The 6,789-nt window shown below is 34.5% G+C and overlaps 1 pseudogene; it reads left to right on the top strand.

Annotated features, from left to right (window-relative positions):
* The first annotated feature begins 1,379 nt into the window (after positions 1-1,379).
* On the top strand, positions 1,380-4,856 carry LOC102588986 (probable linoleate 9S-lipoxygenase 5; annotated as a pseudogene).
* Positions 4,857-6,789: the final 1,933 nt, after the last annotated feature.

The raw sequence follows: 6,789 nt of genomic DNA on the forward strand, positions 1-6,789 counted from the left end.
AATATTTAAGTAATTAATTATCGTGATTTATAATATTTTATACAATTATTTAGTATAGTAAAATAAATTTAAAAGAAACAAACAAAACGATTCATCATAGGAAATTACCAAAGCATCCTTCAATACATCAATAATGGGTCCGACTTTTTGGTTTTAAGAAATTGCACATTCGAAGGATATTTTTGTCTAAAGTGGAAATATTGTGTAAAAAATGTGTGTTTATTGTGATTTTGAATGTTTTGTGGGGTAATAGAACGCACGCAAAGTTAAGGTGTCTTTTTGAAAATCTGGGACAACTTCAAGTATCACTTAATGTTTTTTTCTCAAAAATCTAATTTATTTTCGTAAACTATGTGTCAGATCAAAATCAGATTAACAAATTCAAAAAGGAATGAAGTAATAAAATAGCTCATACAATGACATATTTATTATTTAAAAGAAATACCCCTTTTGATTGAAAGCTAACAAGATAGTTACAATGTAACTAAATACTATAAAAATCTTTGCATTGTAGCATATTATATATATAGATATATATATTTAAGTTCAAATTATGATTTCGGTGATAACTTAGTCATTTACATATAGCCAATATATATAAACACACTTTAACATATTCATAAAAACAAATTATTTTCTTATTTTACTCCAAACATTAGTTACTCATTCAAACTTATTATACGATAATTTTAATATGATGTCATGATATATAATCATATGAGTAAGTAAAATTGAACGGAAAGAGTACAACGTATCAAAAGGAGCTGACTTACATACTCCAAGTCCCAACACATATTTTTCTGAATATATTTCCTCTCAGAATAAGTATTTTATTTCAGTTTCAAACTTTGTAAGATGTGTTTGCATATGTACCACATATACACGTATATAAATTGATGCATTTGAATGTAGAAGCCCAAACAAAAAAATAAAAATAAAAAGGAATTTGACAAAAAAAGAAGACAAAAATATTCCAAAAAATAATTCAACAGATTAGAGAAGCAATTGGAAAAATTGAAAACGTTGATATACATCATTATTCACGTGGTATAAATATTCAATTACTCCTTCGATCTCATTTAATATAAATCACTTTTCTTTTAAAGTTCCGAATAACATAATGTTATATTAAATAACAATTTAACTTTAAAATATCTATTTTATTTTTAATAAAATGATGTATAGCCGCCACAAACATCAATCAATTGTTTTAGATTACAAATTTCAAAAAAAATTTCTTTTCTAAATTACATGTAAAATCAAACGGAAAGTGTACTAGTTTTTGCTATAAATATGAGACTGGAAAAAAACTCTAACCTTCACATACCAAAAGCTCTCTGTTCTCTTCTAGGTTTATATATATAGTAATATTTCTCGTGAAATAACTAATCATGTTACTGGGCAAGATTGTGGATACCATTACTGGAAAAGATGATGGAAAAAAAGTTAAAGGAACAGTAATTTTGATGAAGAAAAATGTTTTGGACTTCACTGATATAAATGCATCTGTTGTTGATGGAGTTATTGAGTTTCTTGGCCGGAACGTTTCTTTTCAGTTGATCAGTAGTTCTGTTCATGGTCATTACTCTTTCTTTTGTTACTCTGCTTCTTTCTTTTTACTCCTTTCATAATTTTATGCTTTCTTTCCCATTTGCAGCAAATGATTCAGAAGCGAAACACAGCAATCCAGCATACTTAGAGAACTGGCTTACACACATTACCCCAATAATAGCAGGGGAATCGGCTTTTAGGGTCACATTTGATTGGGATCTCGATGAGTTTGGAGTTCCAGGAGCATTCATTATCAAGAATTTACATCTTAATGAGTTCTTCGTCAAGTCACTCACACTTGATGATGTTCCTAATCATGGAAAAATCCATTTTGTCTGCAATTCTTGGATTTATCCTTCTTTTAAATATAAGTCAGATCGCATTTTCTTTGCGAATCAGGTACGTTTAATTCATTCATAATGAATGTAACAAGACCTTAATTATGTACGCATCTAAACACATATCTGCATTGCTCTTCAGGCTTATCTCCCAAGTGAAACACCAGAAACATTGCGAAAGTACAGAGAAAATGAGCTAGTAACTTTGAGAGGAAATGGTAATGGAAAGCTTGAAGAATGGGACAGGGTTTATGACTATGCTTGTTACAATGACTTAGGTGAACCAGACAAAGGCAAAGAGTATGCCAGGTCTATCCTAGGAGGATCCTCTGAGTACCCGTATCCTCGTAGAGGCAGGACAGGTCGCAAACCAACAAAAACAGGTTAAAACATTCACACAACTTTTTATTTTTGTAACTCAACAAGTATAATAATCTCAAGTTTTACTATCTGCATTTTCATATTTGATTTTTAGAAGAACAAATTGCTCTTTTGTTCTCTGCAGATCCTAATTGCGAGAGCAGGATCCCATTGCTTATGAGCTTAGATATATATGTGCCAAGGGACAAACGATTTGGTCATGTGAAGATGTCAGACTTCTAGACATTGTGTTTAAAATCCATTATGCAAATGCTTCTCCCTGCGTTTAAGGCTTTGTTTGATAACACACCTAATGAATTTGATAGCTTTGCGGATGTACTTAAACTCTATGAAGGAGGAATCAAGTTGCCTCGAGGCCCTTTGTTGAAAGCCATTACTGATAGCATTCCTTTGGAGATACTAAAAGACATCCTTCAAACTGATGGTCAAGGCCTACTTAAGTACCCAACTCCTCGAGTTATTCAAGGTATTTATTTATATTTCTACATGATCAAAAGCATTTTCATTAAGTATTATTTCTCATGTCTTCACCTTATGTAATCTAAATATGTTGGTGTGTGTAGAGGATAAAACTGCTTGGAGGACAGATGAAGAATTTGGGAGAGAAATGTTGGCGGGAATCAATCCCGTCTTAATAAGTGGACTCCAAGTAGGTTTTAATTCATCTAACTTTCTACTGTTTGAGGATACAAGATCTTGCTTATGTTTACTTCTATTTTCATGATATTTCCTTACGCATTTTGAAGATATTGGCTTATCTAATATCTGCAGGAATTTCCTCCGAAGAGCAAGTTGGATACTAACATATATGGAAACCAAAACAGTACAATTACCAAAGAACATGTAGAGGATAAGTTGGATGGATTAATAATAGATGAGGTATATTCCTTTTGTTTTGATACTATCTAGATTCTTTGATCAAGTTTTCTAAGTAGATTGTAGTGACAAAAACTGCTACTGTTATTCAACAGGCAATCAAGACTAACAAGATATTTATACTGAACCACCATGACATCGTCATGCCATATTTGAGGAGAATGAACATGTCGGCAAACACAAAAGCCTATGCCTCAAGAACTCTGCTCTTCCTACAAGATAATGGAACTTTGAAGCCGCTAGCAATTGAACTAAGTTTACCACATCCTGACGGAGATCAATTTGGTACTGTTAGCAAAGTATATACACCAGCTGACCAAGGTGTTGAATGTTCTATTTGGCAGTTGGCCAAAGCCTATGCAGCAGTGAATGACACGGGCATTCATCAGCTCATTAGCCACTGGTAAAACCTGTTAGAAAGTTTTAAATGAAACACACTTACCCATAACCAAATTCAATGTATTATTTAGTAATTGGAGACATTTTGTTGTTACCTTCTCAGGTTGAATACACATGCAGTGATGGAGCCATTTGTGATTGCAACAAATAGGCAACTAAGTGTGCTTCACCCCATTCATAAACTTCTTCATCCTCATTTCCGTGACACGATGAACATAAATGCTTTAGCAAGACAGATCTTGGTCAATTGTGGTGGTTTTGTTGAGATGTTTCTATTTCCTGCAAATTATTCCATGGAAATGTCAGCAGTAGCTTACAAAGATTGGGTTTTCCCTGAACAAGCACTTCCTTCTGATCTCATCAAAAGGTAATTGAAAAGCCACTAAAATCGCATACTCTGTACTAAATACAGAACATAGGCTCACTAAAATAACCTCTCTTTTTTTGTCATCCTGCTAACATGACCATAATGTTGTTCAATTATAGAGGAGTGGCTGTTGAGGACTTGACCTGCCCACATGGCGTTCGCTTATTGATTCAGGACTATCCATATGCTGTTGATGGCCTGGAAATTTGGTCAGCAATCAAAAGTTGGGTAACAGAATATTGCAACTTCCATTACAAATCAGATGAGAAAGTACAGAAAGACGGTGAACTCCAAGCCTGGTGGAAGGAAATTCGTGAAGAAGGACATGGTGACAAGAAAGATGAGCCCTGGTGGCCTAAAATGGAAACTGTGCAAGAGCTCATAGATTCTTGCACCATCATAATATGGATAGCTTCAGCACTTCATGCAGCCGTCAATTTTGGGCAATACCCTTATGGTGGTTACCTTGTTAATCGCCCTACATTAAGCTGAAAGTTCATGCCAGAAGCGGGAAGTGCTGAGTATGAAGAGCTCAAGACAAATCCAGACAAGGTATTCCTCAAGACAATCGTTCCACAGTTGCAGACATTGCTTGGAATTTCCGTGTTAGAGATCTTGTCAAGGCATGCTTCAGATGAGGTTTACTTGGGACAAAGGGATACCCCTGAATGGACAAAGGATCAAGAACCACTTTTAGCTTTTGAGAGGTTTGGAAAGAAGCTGAATGATATCGAGGATCGAATTATGCAGATGAATGGTGATCATAAAAAATGGAAGAACAGGTCAGGGCCTGTTAAAGTTCCATATACTTTGCTCTTCCCCACAAGTGAAGAGGGACTCACCGGCAAAGGAATTCCTAACAGCGTGTCTATATAAACGTATTAATGAATCTGTTTGCTGTGATTGTTTCTTGATATTAATTCCCAATAATATCACTACATAGTTCTACTTATTATATAATGGGTGTAATGCTGTCGGAGTTGTATGCTATATCCATAAGACTTGCAACACAATTAATTAATAAACCTCTCTTTTCTTGTTATATATACATCTTTTGGCAATCACATGCATTTAATTAATTTTTTAGTTATATATGTTTTAACTATAGTAATATTAGATCATGTTGATACATTGGCACGATTGCAGGAATTAAGAAGAATCTTTTGCTTCTTGCATCTTAATTCCCTTTTCACTCCTGGAAATTGAAATAGGACTTGTAACCTTCCGGTCTACTGTAGTCAGCCTCAGAGGCGAGCCTTTAGATTGTTTAAGTAGGTTTGAGAAAAAATAAGTAAGTTTCATCTATATGGTAGAGGTCCACACCAAACTCTCACCACCACAGGAGATGATAGCTCATGTGGATGGATTATTTAAAAAAATCTAGTCTAGTAGTTCACTACTATATGTGATTCATGCCATGTGTCCAAGTTGTCTATAATGGTTTTGGACTTGGGATCATTCTATTATCTATATATATGGCTACTTAAACATTTTAAAAAGCTAAAATATAGATTTTAAGAAAAATAAACAAGACTAACAAGTTAACATTTATGTCTACCGAACTTTTTTTTAAAATAAAATACTCAGGACCAAAGTATCCAACAACCATGGGTCCAGTTTTTCTAACTAAGATTGATGTGTGGCATTCGCAAAAAAAGTATATATACGTGCAACGCATGTTCCACTTGTGTACTAAAAAATCTAAACTAACCCTTCAATACCACATATTATAAATTTTCCTTTTCCGTTTTGCTGAAGAAGAAATCAGATTAAGAATACACCACACAAGTACTAATCTTAGCTAGGTTACTCTGTTATTCAGATCTCAATCTCTTGGATATTTGATAACTTTTATGAGTCCACCACAGTTTATAGGACCAGATCCTTGACACATAGAACACAGTAAAAGATAAAGTACATAATGAAATAACAAGGATGTTTAAGTGAAAACCTCCTACCTCTTTGCTCAAGGAACGAAAAACTACGACCTATCCCATAGGATTTATCAACTGCTCTTCACTATCTTCAAGAAACAAGTGATTACAGACTCCAATAATCACACAAAGATTAAACTCTCAATCCTACAACCTGTAACAACTCTATTATAGACTGAGCCAAAGCAATAGTTATATTGCCTACTATATCTACTAACTTTAGTTAATATAGACTTCAATCGCATACTACACAGTTAACTCTAACTATGCTCATTGTCAACTGGAATAGAAATGACATGATCTAAATTCGTTTATAGATCTTACAAGTTAAGATTCAAAAGACACAAACTTTCTGATGAACAAACTGAAGACACGCTTGATAACTCTATCAGGTTCCTTGTAGTTCTTGAAAGCTTGTTGTTTTCTTGTGAGAGAAAAAACACCTATTTCGAAAATGCTTGAGTGTGTGTGAACTAGGTTGTTTCATATCATCCAAGGTATATGCTTGTATGAACAAACAACATAGTGCATTCTCATTGGTTGAGCGTCTGTCCTCTTTTCCTGTGCACCAACCATGACAAAGTTGACAACTTTTACAGCTGTCCTCCATTTGTTCCAGGAACATATGGTACTCATGGGATCAGGTCCCATTGTTTGTTAGGATCATCAAAACTACAAAGTTACAGTTTTCGTTTGCTTAACTTGGTGTATAAGGATACAAGTCTATATTGTATGTTAATTTAAATGACCAAGTTTGTCACGCCCCGAGCCTACACCCTGGGCGGGACCGGCACTCGGAGACCATTGTTGGCCCCAAGCGAACCCTTGGCCTGACTTTCTTAACTCAGCGGAAACTTAACTCAACAGCATAACTCAATGCAATGAAAGGTTATAAAACAGCCAACTGATGCATAACATGCCAAAAGGCAGCTCGAGTCTCAAA

Source organism: Solanum tuberosum, unplaced genomic scaffold (genome assembly GCF_000226075.1).
Source record: "Solanum tuberosum cultivar DM 1-3 516 R44 unplaced genomic scaffold, SolTub_3.0 scf00060, whole genome shotgun sequence".
Classification (NCBI taxonomy): Eukaryota; Viridiplantae; Streptophyta; class Magnoliopsida; order Solanales; family Solanaceae; genus Solanum; species Solanum tuberosum.